Genomic DNA, 14,012 nt, shown 5'->3' on the forward strand with positions numbered 1-14,012 from the left:
GTGTTTGACGCTATACAATATGGCTGCGCCTATGTTCTGCTTGTGACGTCCCGTGAGAGAACTGCTCAGAGCTCCAACGGCTGTCCTTTTTTTCCCACAGCTTTACCTGCATCCGTACTCTGCATACCACTGTATAAGCCATGACAGAGGCACTTCGCATTGTACAACGTATTCAGATAATCACGTTCTATTCGCGTATGAAGCGCAGGAGGAATAACTGCTTAAATGCCCTCGAGCGTGCTGTAATTAGTCTAATCTTCTCTTCACTCGATCCGTGCACTCCACCCCCCCCCCTCCCTCCACACACACACACACACACACACACACACACACACACACACACACACACACACACACACAGGACAGGAGGACAGGAAACCGATCGTGGACGTGGAGCTGTGTGAGTTTTGTTACGTCAAAACGTGGAGTTTCATGTTGCGGAGCTTCTCAAGCGAGAAAGACGGACTCAGATAAGTCATAAATTTGCTTCTGGAGAAGAACGTGACGTATCACATGCAAGATCGCTTTTTACGTCACAGGCGGTACTCGGGAGACGCCATAACAGATTACGTATTTTGCAGTTGAAGCAGGTACTCTACGGTTACTATAATAGTGTGCGCATTAAAAATATATTCTGTTTCAAAGCACACACGTTGAGGATCCTTCGAAAAAGTGTCGTTTTTATTTCTATTTGTTATAATAAACTGACCGAAACATCGTATCAAAGGTTAAAGGGTATTAGTAATTCGTGCTTTTTGTATTATAACTTGCGTGCTACGAACTTGCATCAGAACTGATTGTTATAATTAAAGGTCAGGTAATGACATTCTATTCCTGTCGCAGTCAGCAAAGGACTTGGAAGAGCAGCTGAGCGGAATGGGCACTGTATTCAAAAGAGAATATAAGATGAATCTCAACAAAAGCAGAACAAGAGCAATGAAATGTAGTCGACTTAAATCAGGCGGTGATGAAGAAATTAGATTAGGAACGAGACACTAAAAGTAGCTGGTGACTTTTGTTAATTGGGTAGTAAAATGACTGACGATGGACAAAGTAGAGAAGATATAAAATTTAGAGTTGCAACGGCAACAAAAAGTCTGTGAAGAAGGGAAATTTGTTAACATTGAACATAGATTTAAGTGTTAGGAAGTCGTTTCTCAAAGTATTGATATGGAGCGTAGTCCTGCATGGAACTGAAACGTTGACGGTAAACAGTTCAGACAAGAAGAGAATAGAAGCTTTTCAAATGTGGTACTACAGAAGAATGCTGAAGATTAGATGGGTAGATCATATAACTAATGAGGAGGTAATGAACAGAATTGAGGAGAAAAGAAATTTGTGGCCCAAATTGACTAAAAGAAGGGATTGGTTGACACATTCTAAGACAACAAAGGATTAACTATTTCGTACTGGAGGGGAGTGTTGGGGGTAAAAATCATGGAGGAAGACCAAGAGATGAATGCAGTAAACAGGATCAAAAAGATGTAGGTTGCAATACCTATTTGGAGATGAAGTGGCTTGTACAGCGTAGAGTAGTGACATGGATAGTTGCTACAAACAACTGTTTGGACTGAAGGCCATAACAACAACATCAAAAATCGGCAGTTAAAGCATTTTGGGTATAGTAAGACCAAAGACAGAAATTGATATAACAACCGTCAACTTCAATGTAACATATATAGACACCGACAGGGCACTGGAATGTCGCCGGTTCGCTTTCTGCAAATATTTTATGTACAGTTCCATATTTTCTAAATGACTCTGGAGCTCTCTTATTAATTTGATAAAAGTATGTCCTTCAGTGACGTAGTGGAAATCAGGGTAAAGGCATTGATATTTGTAGGAAAGTAAACATTGTGGACAGGAGCAGTTGCGCACAGTGCATATGCAGTAGCTTGAGATCCAGTACACCGACGAATGCAGTCAAATGGTATTTTGGACATCAGTAGTGCAGTATATAACAAGACATCAATGTTTCAGCTGTAGAGGGTGCAACTCTTTATAAATGCAGTCGGCTCTGTGTGATATTAGAGTGCGCGTATATGCCTTTGCTGCAGGTAGAAAACAGACACCATTAGTGATAATGCCTGTTATGTACATAAACTACGATTGCGACAGTGCCACACGGAAAACAGTTTATCATGAGATGAAAAAGCAAAAATGGATGCGTTCAAGGAAATGGAACTGTCCAATCGTTCAAATCGCCAAGAAGTTGAACCGTTCAAGGACATTGGTTCATAATTTAGTTAGATTGGGCGCAGGATATGGACGGAGCGGAAAATATGGGCAACGTAGAACATTAGCTGAGGCATCGAAAATTTTTATTTTTGCGCAAACCAAGGGTCACAAACCGTTGTTCTTCTTAATATGTTGCTGATTTACAGTCGCCAGTAACTGCCCGACGTGTACGGCAAATTTTATCAAATGACAAACAACTTGGATTCAAGAAACGACTGCAGAGATCTGCTCTAATAACCAAACCTGAACAGGCCACACTGAAACTTCAGAATGGGATAAAGTGATCTTCAGTAACGATAAGTAATTCGATTTAGATGGTCTGGATGGATTTCAATGTTATCGGCGTGATCTAAGGACAGAGCAGCCGGTAAGAATGAGCAGAAATTTTGGTGGTGGAAGTGTTATGATTTAGGAACCCTTGTGCACTAAAAGATAAGTCACGCATTGCGTGGCGGGAGATTAGAATGAACTCTAACATGTATACTATGGTACGAAAGTCGAATGTTTCTAAAAGATAGTGCACCTGTGCATGATTGCGTTACAACCAAAATGTGGTTTGAAGATAAAAGATATCGCTTTCTTGCCCTGGCTTGCTCGAAGCCCGGATCTGAAACCGATGGAAAACCTTTGGAGAATAAATGCAAGGCGTGTTTATCGCATGGAAGGCAATTTGAGGCGGCATGTGAGCTGAAAAGAGCGATACGAGGAGAGTGGGCGAAAATTTCATTGCAAGAACTACATACATGTATGTTGCAGATATTGTACTATATCTTTCGTATCAACCCTGTCTTTATAGCGATTCAGTGCTGCAAATGAATAAGAGCGTTCGAGTTTGTAAACGAGCGTATTTGAAAAATTAAAACACATTACGCCAGAGCTTATGACTCCAGACGAACGCCAAAAAAAAAGAAAAAATTTGTAAATATGCATAACATGTTTCATGGTGAACGGTGTAGCCGACGACTGCAGATGGCGAGCGCTGACTGCAGATGGCGAGCGCTGCTTTCGCAGATCACGTTGGTGACGAAGTTCCGTATGCTGTACCAGCTCTTTTCTGAGTGTACACTGCACTGGAAGCCACCGTTGGTGTGCTTCACAATGAGAAACACGTCCCGTGTGAGGAAACGATATGCCGAAGCCTGTAGTATATGTGCCTAGGTTCCCGTTTGGTACGGTGCTTGGAGCGTTGTAAGTACGCTTCCGCGGGATAGTTGACGTTTGTCTTCAAGCATCTGCCAGTTCAGCTTTTTCGTGTCGATCTCTCGTGAGTCAAACAAACATGGGAGCATTCGTGCTTCCCCTCTTAGTATAGGATCAGTATCCCCGGTTAGTCTTATTTAGTATGAGCCCAACAGTGGATGGATTGCACGAGTTTTTTTTGTAAACAATCTACTTTGTAGTCTGATTCTATTTTCCCGGAATTCTCCCAGTCAACCGAAGTTTTCTAGCTGGCAGAAGTAAAGCTGTGAGTACCGGGCGTGAGTCGTGCTTCGGTAGCTCAGTTGGTAGAGCACTTGCCCGCGAAAGGCAAAGGTCCCGAGTTCGAGTCTCGGTCGGGCACACAGTTTTAATCTGCCAGGAAGTTTCATATCAGCGCACACTCCGCTGCAGAGTGAAAATCTCATTCTGGAAACATCCCCCAGGCTGTGGCTAAGCCATGTCTCCGCAATATCCTTTCTTTCAGGAGTGCTAGTTCTGCAAGGTTCGCAGGAGAGCTTCTGTAAAGTTTGGAAGGTAGGAGACGAGGTACTGGCAGAAGTAAAGCTGTGAGTACCGGGTGTGAGTCGTGCTTCGGTAGCTCAGTTGGTAGAACACTTGCCCGCGAAAGGCAAAGGTCCCGAGTTCGAGTCTCGGTCGGGCACACAGTTTTAACCTGCCAGGAAGTTTCATATCAGCGCACACTCCGCTGCAGAGTGAAAATCTCATTCTGGAAACATCCCCCAGGCTGTGGCTAAGCCATGTCTCCGCAATATCCTTTCTTTCAGGAGTGCTGGTTCTGCAAGGTTCGCAGGAGAGCTTCTGTAAAGTTTGGAAGGTAGGAGACGAGGTACTGGCAGAAGTAAAGCTGTGAGTACCGGGCGTGAGTCGTGCTTCGGTAGCTCAGTTGGTAGAGCACTTGCCCGCAAAAGGCAAAGGTCCCGAGTTCGAGTCTCGGTCGGGCACACAGTTTTAACCTGCCAGGAAGTTTCATATCAGCGCACACTCCGCTGCAGAGTGAAAATCTCATTCTGGAAACATCCCCCAGGCTGTGGCTAAGCCATGTCTCCGCAATATCCTTTCTTTCAGGAGTGCTAGTTCTGCAAGGTTCGCAGGAGAGCTTCTGTAAAGTTTGGAAGGTAGGAGACGAGGTACTGGCAGAAGTAAAGCTGTGAGTACCGGGCGTGAGTCGTGCTTCGGTAGCTCAGTTGGTAGAGCACTTGCCCGCGAAAGGCAAAGGTCCCAGATAGCACTTCGTCATAGATACCGGTATTTTCTAAGGACGAAAACCTTTCCCATTACACTTCGCTGGGGGATACCTGAAACTACTTCAGCATTTGTCGGTGACTCTCCATCCAGGATAACAGCCTGCGTCCTCCCTGCCATAAAATACTGAATGATTTTGATGAGGTATTGAGTCAAAAGATACTTCTTTCATTTACACAGATTGGCCTTAACTTTTAGGGTAAAAATTGTGCAGACGGTACTGGATCTTGAATGGGGAACACGTGTGATGCACGTGTTCGTAAACAACTGCCAGCTGCAGTGACAATGGTGGCGCAATCTTGAAAAACAATACAAGTCGTCCTTGATGTGCCCATGATGGAGATTACATTTGATGATGATAGTCGAAAATGGAGAAACACTCTTTACTGGGACTTGTAAACACTGATTTAATGGTCTGATCTGTTAGAAACGGTTTGTGAAAGCCTGCAAGTGTGAAACAATGGGTTTGTTTATAAATAACTTTTATGCTACCAGTAACGATTTTCTTTTATTAATATTTCGCACGACGCATTTCTGGAAATGATTACCATTTTCAAATGCGTTTTTGTCTGTGTACTATGCCATTTTTTTATGTTTTTGATTAATGAGATTCTTCATGATTCTGTTGTCTGTAAGTTGTGCAGAATTTCACACATGCTAAACATCACACACAATTGCCTGTGCGCAGTATACATGGAGAGTTACAAACATACATAAACAAACAGTTACCTACCACATAAATCCATCGAAAATTTCAGATATCCGAAGACTGTCATTCTTCCTCACCAGAATAGATGCTCGTCATCGTCGACGACATTTCTGTCCTCTAGAGGTGCTAACACAATCCTCGACAATGTTGTTCATGAGTTTTCTGACAATAAAGGTATTATCCGACTGCAGGCTTACAACTCGGACGAAATTTGTTGATTTACTAGAGATGTCTTTTGATACAACTGCTTCCAGAGATATTGCGAAAATTTCATTTGCTGACCACAACATGGAAGAAAAAGAGAAATTCCCAGTAGAAATATCAGGTAAGTGAGGATGGTTATTTCCAGTTACAAGAAGACCACTACTACGAAATCGAGTGCCTAGTTTAATTTTCATGTCAACGAAAACACTACGACGGGGCCTGCGTGTATAAACAAACCATTAATGGTAGAGCTCATTTCTTCAGATCTCCTGAATAATGATTGAATACAGAGGATTCCAGCACGTAGTGCGGTGGGAAGAGCATACTTTTACTCTTTTCCTTGTGAGAAGTGTTTAGACATGAAGAACGCTATTGAAGAGACTAAAAACTCTGAAGCAAGGTGTATGAGGTTCTTTGACGGTTTTGACCGATCAACTGCAACCATTCTAAGTGACGTCATTCATTTAGCGACAAATTGTTCCCAGCGAGACATCTTCCATGATATGATTCCTCCACCTACGCGGCTGTAAATGTTCAAGTCTGTCTCTCTCTCTCTTTTTAGCATAAGGTGGACTAACATAGTTCTTCTGATTTATAGTTGCCGCAGTAGGTCTTTTTGCACTGTTGTGATTTGTTTGAGAAGGAACGGGAAGGGTTTCTTTAAGATAAATTTTATCTAGGACCATATCCTTTGGAAGATACAGTATTATTTTTCATTGATCACTACTCTGGATTTACATGCATAGATCCTCTGAATTATTCAGGCTAATTCTAAATGAAAAGCACAAAACTGTATATTTTCTACAGTATTAATTTGTTTCGTTACCGGGTTTCGGCGTACAAGGCCATTATCGGACTTCTAACAGACAACTTTAAAGAGCAACACAGCAAAAGATATTACACATGAAGATTGAGGTACAAATACAAAGTAAATGTCATTTATGTCGTGTTGCTCCCCAGTATTGTGTCCTCTTTGACGACGATATTAAGTTCAGATGATGGCCCTGTAATCCGAAAAACTATTAACGAAATAAATTAAAATTGTAGAACATCGACAATTTCGCGCTTTTCATTTATAATTATGAAGATATTCGATCAAGAACATTGTCTGGGGTAATGAATTATCTCTTATAATCAGGTGCCAATCTGTGGTACCTTGTATTGCTACTGGAAAACTGCAGCTCGTGTAAAAGTTTTTTCGGGCGGCATGGTGATCTCTTCTGCCGCATTCGATGAATGAAATGAAAGTTAAGAGCTCGGCGCCTTGTCTACTTCGAGGTCATTAGAGACAGGCGGTAGTTCGGATTGTAAAAATAAGGGAAGGAAATGTCTATAATCTCCTCAGTGAATAATAATAATAATGATAATGAGCGTATGGCATTGGTGGCCGGGAGACTCCTCGCGGTGCGGTTCGGTCGCCGCTCCACAAGTTCTTTAACGCTACTACGGCGACTTGCGAGTGAATGAGGATGAAATACACACAACACCCAGTCTTCTCTAGGCAGAGAAAATCCCTGGCCCCGCCGGGAATCGAACCCGGGACCCAGTGCGCGGGAAGCGAGAACGCTACCGCAAGACCACGAGCCGTGGACTCCTCAGTGAATAATCACAGCTTTCACAAGCTGTGTTGTAAGGATACCAAGCACAAGATAAATCAGAATGATCCGATGGGGATTTGAACCTGGCACCTCCCAAATTAGAGCCCAGTGTTTTAATCACCACACCACTTCGGTTTGCGGATTGTGGCCACACAGTTGTAATGTGTTGATCAGAACAAGAAAGAAAAACTTGTTTAGGTCGCTGCTTTACTGTAGTTGAGAGCGGTTCCTATGTCTGTAGTGAACCGTTCAAATGGCACGGGTTAAACATGGTATTTATGAATTAAATTAAAAAATTAATAATAAAGCATAACAGTAGTAGTTGTTCTAAAGAAATTATTCATGGAGTATTTAAGGTATTCTCAAATAAACAGCAGTTAACCTCCAGGAGGATTTTTATAATATCATTTACAATAATGCAAATTCTTTTTATAAACATCTCAGTTACTAGTTTTCCTGTCGTGTCTAAGCATATGCCCAACATAAGGCTGAAGGAAATTAATTAATGGATTTCCTTGTCATGCGGGCCTTTAACTTAGAGTTATTTGCACGAAACTTTAATAAGTGGAATTAGAATAATATTCGAAAGGACGGGACATTGTGGGACAACGCCCCGACAGACTAGCTTGGTTTGGGGAAGAGAATAGGCCGTGGTCTTTCAAAGGCATTTTGTCTTAACCTACTTGAGGACATCGGGAAGATGGGGACGTGAACAGCCGTCCACCCAAATACTAGTTCAGTTGCTTACTACAGCGCCACCTCGCTCGGTAATAATATCCAGTAATGTTGAGAAAACTGCGAATATTGTCTAAAGTTGCCTTACCGCTGTGGCTGTGGGCACAGGCATAAATGTGACTATGACATGTACAACGCGAAATTGTGAAGACTGCGGTTCGAACCCCATACTCATCACTGTTTTCCTGTGCCGTTGTTTTTCTATCTCAGACCAGCAAACGGTAAAATGGTTCCACACTAAAGAGATTACAGTCCAGTACTGGTCAAGTGTAATTGCCTATCCTTTTTAGTGAACTTGACACCTTATTCAACCTTTAAGAAAATTAATAATAATAAAAACCTCCCATTGGTTGCGACATAATTTCTTTCTAGTCGTTTTCAAGACAACATAATAATTTTTAACTTTTCTGTCCCGCCGCAGCTCCCCAACTCAGCGTCATCACCTGAAAGAATACGTTCTTGTAGCTGCGTTCTAGACAGCAAATATTACTCGTAGCGGAATTTGTACTGAAACGCCAAAGAAACTGGTATAGTCATACCTATTCAAATAGAGAGATAAGTAAACAGGTAGAATACCGCGCTGCGGTCGGCAACGCCTATATAACACAAGTGTCTGGCGCAGTTGTCAGATCGGGTACTGCTGCTACAATGGCAGGTTATCGAAGGTTTAAGTGAGTTTCAACGTGCTGTTACAGTCGGCGCTCGAGCGATGGGGCACAACATCTCTGAGGTAGCGATAAAATGAGGATTTTCCCGTACGACCATTTCACGAGTGTTCCGTAAATATCAGGAATCCGATAAAACAGCACACTGCGGCCCGAAAAAGATCCTGCAAGAACGAGACCAACGACCACTGGACAGAATCGTTCAACGTGACAGAAGTGCAACAGTTCCACAAATTTGTGCAGATTTCAATGCTGGTCCATCAGCATGTGTCAGCGTGCGAACCATTCAACGAAACATCTTCGATATGGACTTCCGGAGCCGGAGGTCCACTCGTGTACCCGTGATGATTGCACGCCACAAAGCTTTATGCCTCGTCTGGGCCCGTCAACACCGACGTTGGACTGTTGATGACTGAAAACATGCTGCCTGGTCGGACGAGTCTCGTTTCAAACTGTATCGAGCGGATGGATGTGTACGGGTATGTAGACAACCTCATGAATCCATAGACCCTGCATGTCAGCAGGGGACTGTTCTAGCTGGTGGAAGCTCTGTAATAGTGTGGGGCGTATGCAGTTGGAGTGATATTGGACATCTGATACGTCTAGATACGACTCCGGCAGGTGACACGTACGTAAGCACCCATGTCTGATCACCTGCATCCAGTCATGTCCATTTTGCATTCCGACGGACTCACGCGATTCCAGGAGGACAATTCTACAACCCACACGTTCAGAATTGCTACAGAGTGCCTCCAAGAGCACTCTTCTGGGTTTAAACACACTACCGCTGGCCGCCAGACTCCCCGACATGAACATTATTGAGCATATCTGGGATGCCTTTCAAAGTGCTGTTCAGAAGAGATCTCAACCCCCTTGTACTCTTTCCGATTTATGCACAGCCCAGCAGGATTCATGGTGTCAATTCCCTCCAACAGTACTTCAGACATTAGTCGAGTGCCTACCACGTCATGTTGCGGCACTTCTGCTGCCACGTCATGTTGCGACACTTCTGCGTGCTCGGATGACCCTACACGATAATAGGCAGGTGTACCAGTTTTTTTCGCTCTTTAGTGTATTTAATCGAGTATTTAATTAATAGTTTAATCAGTACATTGTGGCATTTGTTTCTTGTAACTGATAAAGCAGTTCCTAATCAGCACTGAAAGTCTATTCGTCAACAAATCAAAAGTTTAGGTAAGTTCGAGCATTAAGCCGCAAACCGCAGCTTTCTACCTATGACCATTTCTGAAATACACACATCAAAAATGTTTTGCATCACCCCGCTTCCCAGAACTCATGAAGACAGAAGTTGACAGCGGATATTGCATCACAGACACAGTCCTTTGACTCATCAGAGATGTCACTAAACCCGAGATACAGAGAGACGGGAAATGGTCGTGTCTCCCTCAGGTAGCCCAAGGGCTAATACTGCAGTGGATGACCGCCACCTACGGATTATGGCTCCGAGGAACCCTGACAGCAATGCCACCATGTTGAATAATGCTTTTCGTGCAGCCACAGGACGTCGTGTTACGACTCAAACTGTGTGCAATAGGCTGCTTAACGTGCTACTGCACTCTCGACGTCCATGGAGACCATGACACCATGCAGCCCGGTACAGATAGGCCCAACAACATGCCGAATGGACCGCTCAGGATTGGCATCACGTTCTTTTCACCGACGAGTGTCGCATACGCCTTCACGTAGGCAACCCGGTGAAGCTGAACGCCTTAGACGCACTGTCCAGCGAGTGCAGCAAGGTGGACGTTCCCTGCTGTTTTGGGGTGGCATTACATGGGGCCGAAGTACGCCGCTGGTGGTCATGGAAGGCACCGTAACGGCTGTACGATACGTGAATGCCATCTTCCGTCCGATAGTGCAACCATATTGGCAGCATATTGGCGAGGCATTCGTCTTCATGGACGACAATTCGCGCCCCCATCGCGCACGTCTTGTGGATGACTTCCTTCAGTATAACGACATCGCTGACTAGAGTGGCCAGCATATTATCCAGACATGAACCCTATCGAACATGTCTGGGACAGACTGGAAAGGGCTTTTATGGACGACGTGACCTACCTACCACTCCGAGAGATCTATGCCGATTCGGCGTTGAAGAGTGGGTCCTTCTGGACCAACAGTGCCTTGATGAACTTGTGGATAGTACGCCACGGCGAATACACGCATGCATCAATGCAAGAGGGCGTGCTACTGGGAGAGGTACTGGTGTGTACAGCAATCTGAACCACCACCTCTGAAAGGTCTCGCTGTATAGTGGTACAACATGCAATGTGTGGTTGTCATGAGCAATAAAAAGGGCGGAAATGATGTTTATATTGATCTCTACTCCAATTTTCTGTACAGGGTCCGGAGTTCTCAGAACCGAGGTGATGCAAAACTTTTTTTGATGTGTGTATATGTGATCTAAATTTCAAAAATAATTTTGGAACACTCTGTAGTCACGGAACACGTTACGAAAGACAAGAAAAACAATTATACTCACTATTCATTCTACCGTAACGTATAAAACTTCAGTAGTTATCTGAGTAAGTGAACGGAGCTTGTACGTTTTAAATTGAAGAAGCTTGAATGTTTGAACTAGGGCTTACGTCATTGACGCAGCATTCTCGAATAGTTTGTGTACGAAGAATTGGAGGCTGAAACGTCGTAAACATACCGTCTGTCAGAAGTAGTGACATTACTTACTTTGCTTCACATTGACAGACATGTCCATCTTATTTAAACGGGGCGTGTCCTCACTCTGGTAAAAGTAGAAGATTTCGGAGGAACTACATGATACGATACCTAGTTGATTTGTGCGCTCTGAAGCCGACTAGTTACGAACGTCACCCCGCCTACTTGTTAGTACCACGAACAGTTAGGTCGGGAATTTCATATCATATTGCCAGTGCGTACATTGGCGTGTGCACCTGTGTCGGACATCTTCGTTCATCATGAAGTTTGACATTTATGAAAATTGTCCTGTACTTATTTCTGGGACACTGATGTTTAATCGCGGTGCTTCCTCATGTTCGTATCAACTAGATGTGTGCTGAAGTAGCATTTTGTGTGTAGCGCGTCAGTTAGAAAACCTGTGGAATAAATGAAATTGTGATTCATATACTGATTACTGTGCTCATACAGGATGTTTCAAAAATGACCGGTATGTTTGAAACGGCAATAAAAACTAAACGAGCAGCGATAGAAATACACCGTTTGTTGCAATATGCTTGGGACAACAGTACATTTTCAGGCAGACAAACTTTCGAAATTACAGTAGTTACAATTTTCAACAACAGATGGCGCTGCGGTCTGGGAAACTCTATAGTACGATATTTTCCACATATCCACCATGCGTAGCAATAATATGGCGTAGTCTCTGAATGAAATTACCCGAAACCTTTGACAACGTGTCTGGCGGAATGGCTTCACATGCAGATGAGATGTACTGCTTCAGCTGTTCAATTGTTTCTGGATTCTGGCGGTACACCTGGTCTTTCAAGTGTCCCCACAGAAAGAAGTCACAGGGGTTCATGTCTGGCGAATAGGGAGGCCAATCCACGCCGCCTCCTGTATGTTTCGGATAGCCCAAAGCAATCACACGACCATCGAAATATTCATTCAGGAAATTAAAGACGTCGGCCGTGCGATGTGGCTGGGCACCATCTTGCATAAACCACGAGGTGTTCGCAGTGTCGTCTAAGGCAGTTTGTACCGCCACAAATTCATGAAGAATGTCCAGATAGCGTGATGCAGTAATCGTTTCGGATCTGAAAAATGGGCCAATGATTCCTTTGGAAGAAATGGCGGCCCAGACCAGTACTTTTTGAGGATGCAGGGACGATGGGACTGCAACATGGGGCTTTTCGGTTCCCCATATGCGCCAGTTCTGTTTATTGACGAAGCCGTCCAGGTAAAAATAAGCTTCGTCAGTAAACCAAATGCTGCCCACATGCATATCGCCGTCATCAATCCTGTGCACTATATCGTTAGCGAATGTCTCTCGTGCAGCAATGGTAGCAGCGCTGAGGGGTTGCCGCATTTGAATTTTGTATGGATAGAGGTGTAAACTCTGGCGCATGAGACGATACGTGGACGTTGGTGTCATTTGGACCGCAGCTGCAACACAGCGAACGGAAACCCGAGGCCGCTGTTGGATCACCTGCTGCACTAGCTGCGCGTTGCCCTCTGTGGTTGCCGTATGCGGTCGCCCTACCTTTCCAGCACGTTCATCCGTCACGTTCCCAGTCCGTTGAAATTTTTCAAACAGATCCTTTATTGTATCGCTTTTCGGTCCTTTGGTTACATTAAACCTCCGTTGAAAACTTCGTCTTGTTGCAACAACACTGTGTTCTAGGCGGTGGAATTCCAACACCAGAAAAATCCTCTGTTCTAAGGAATAAACCATGTTGTCTGCAGCACACTTGCACGTTGTGAACAGCACACGCTTACAGCAGAAAGACGACGTACAGAATGGCGCACCCACAGACTGCGTTGTCTTCTATATCTTTCACATCACTTGCAGCGCCATCTGTTGTTGAAAATTGTAACTACTGTAATTTCGAAAGTTTGTCCGCCTGAAAATGTACTGTTGTCCCAAGCATATTGCAACAAACGGTGTATTTCTATCGCTACTCGTTTAGTTTTTATTGCCGTTTCAAATATACCGGTCATTTTTGAAACACCCTGTATGTAGGTCACTTTGCTAATTTCATGTCAGCCTTTATCTGTCTTAAAAGTCGAAGGAGGCATAACCCATGACACTGATTTTGTTGCCAGTGATAAGGATGTGCGCAGTAGGAAACTTGCCATCACAAGTCTATTTCTGTCGTTTTTATTAAAGAAAGTGATTGAAGCTGCATTTTCTTTTTTTTTTTTTCGTCAGTAGGTTTAGATGTCGGTGATTTCAATTTTTGGTTGGTAAAATATACTACGGGAATGTCAAGTCATACCTTAAAAGGATTACAATTACGCACAGAATATCTCTCGCCTGTATTTAAACTTCTAAATATTCTACCTGCACGCATGCTAAAACCTGTGGAAGAAGCTGCCAATCGATTACGTGTCATCTCGTTAATAAATGAAGGAACAAGTATTTCTAGTCTTTTCAGGAATTTAATGATACTTCATTTCATATGTACTCAGGAACTTAGGATGGCATCGTGAATGACGAAATAAATGACAGTAAGAGATAACGTAGGCCACTTTATACAGTAGTGATTCCTCATAAGCGCAATAAATTCACGTTTTTGTAGTGTACGCTTTGCGTAGGTGGGCAGGGTATTCCTCATTAATCCTGTTTCACATGGTGCTATCTTTCATGTACTGTGAAGATTCCTGGTGTACTTTAACAACATGCGTTAACGTAGTTCGTGCAGCTGAACTATGTTTATCGCAGGT

At 43.6% G+C, this 14,012-nt stretch overlaps 1 protein-coding gene and 1 non-coding gene across 3 annotated transcripts in view; both read left to right on the forward strand.

The window, feature by feature from the left end:
- Positions 1–14,012, forward strand: part of LOC124788942 (steroid hormone receptor ERR1-like) — a 366,179-nt gene that overhangs the window by 12,139 nt on the left and 340,028 nt on the right. The gene's annotated exons all lie outside the window — the stretch shown is intronic.
- On the forward strand, positions 4,327–4,401 carry Trnal-caa. Its single transcript has one exon. It is a non-coding gene; the product is annotated as a tRNA-Leu (tRNA).

The sequence above is a fragment of the Schistocerca piceifrons genome, chromosome 1 (genome assembly GCF_021461385.2).
Source record: "Schistocerca piceifrons isolate TAMUIC-IGC-003096 chromosome 1, iqSchPice1.1, whole genome shotgun sequence".
NCBI classification, from domain to species: domain Eukaryota; kingdom Metazoa; phylum Arthropoda; class Insecta; order Orthoptera; family Acrididae; genus Schistocerca; species Schistocerca piceifrons.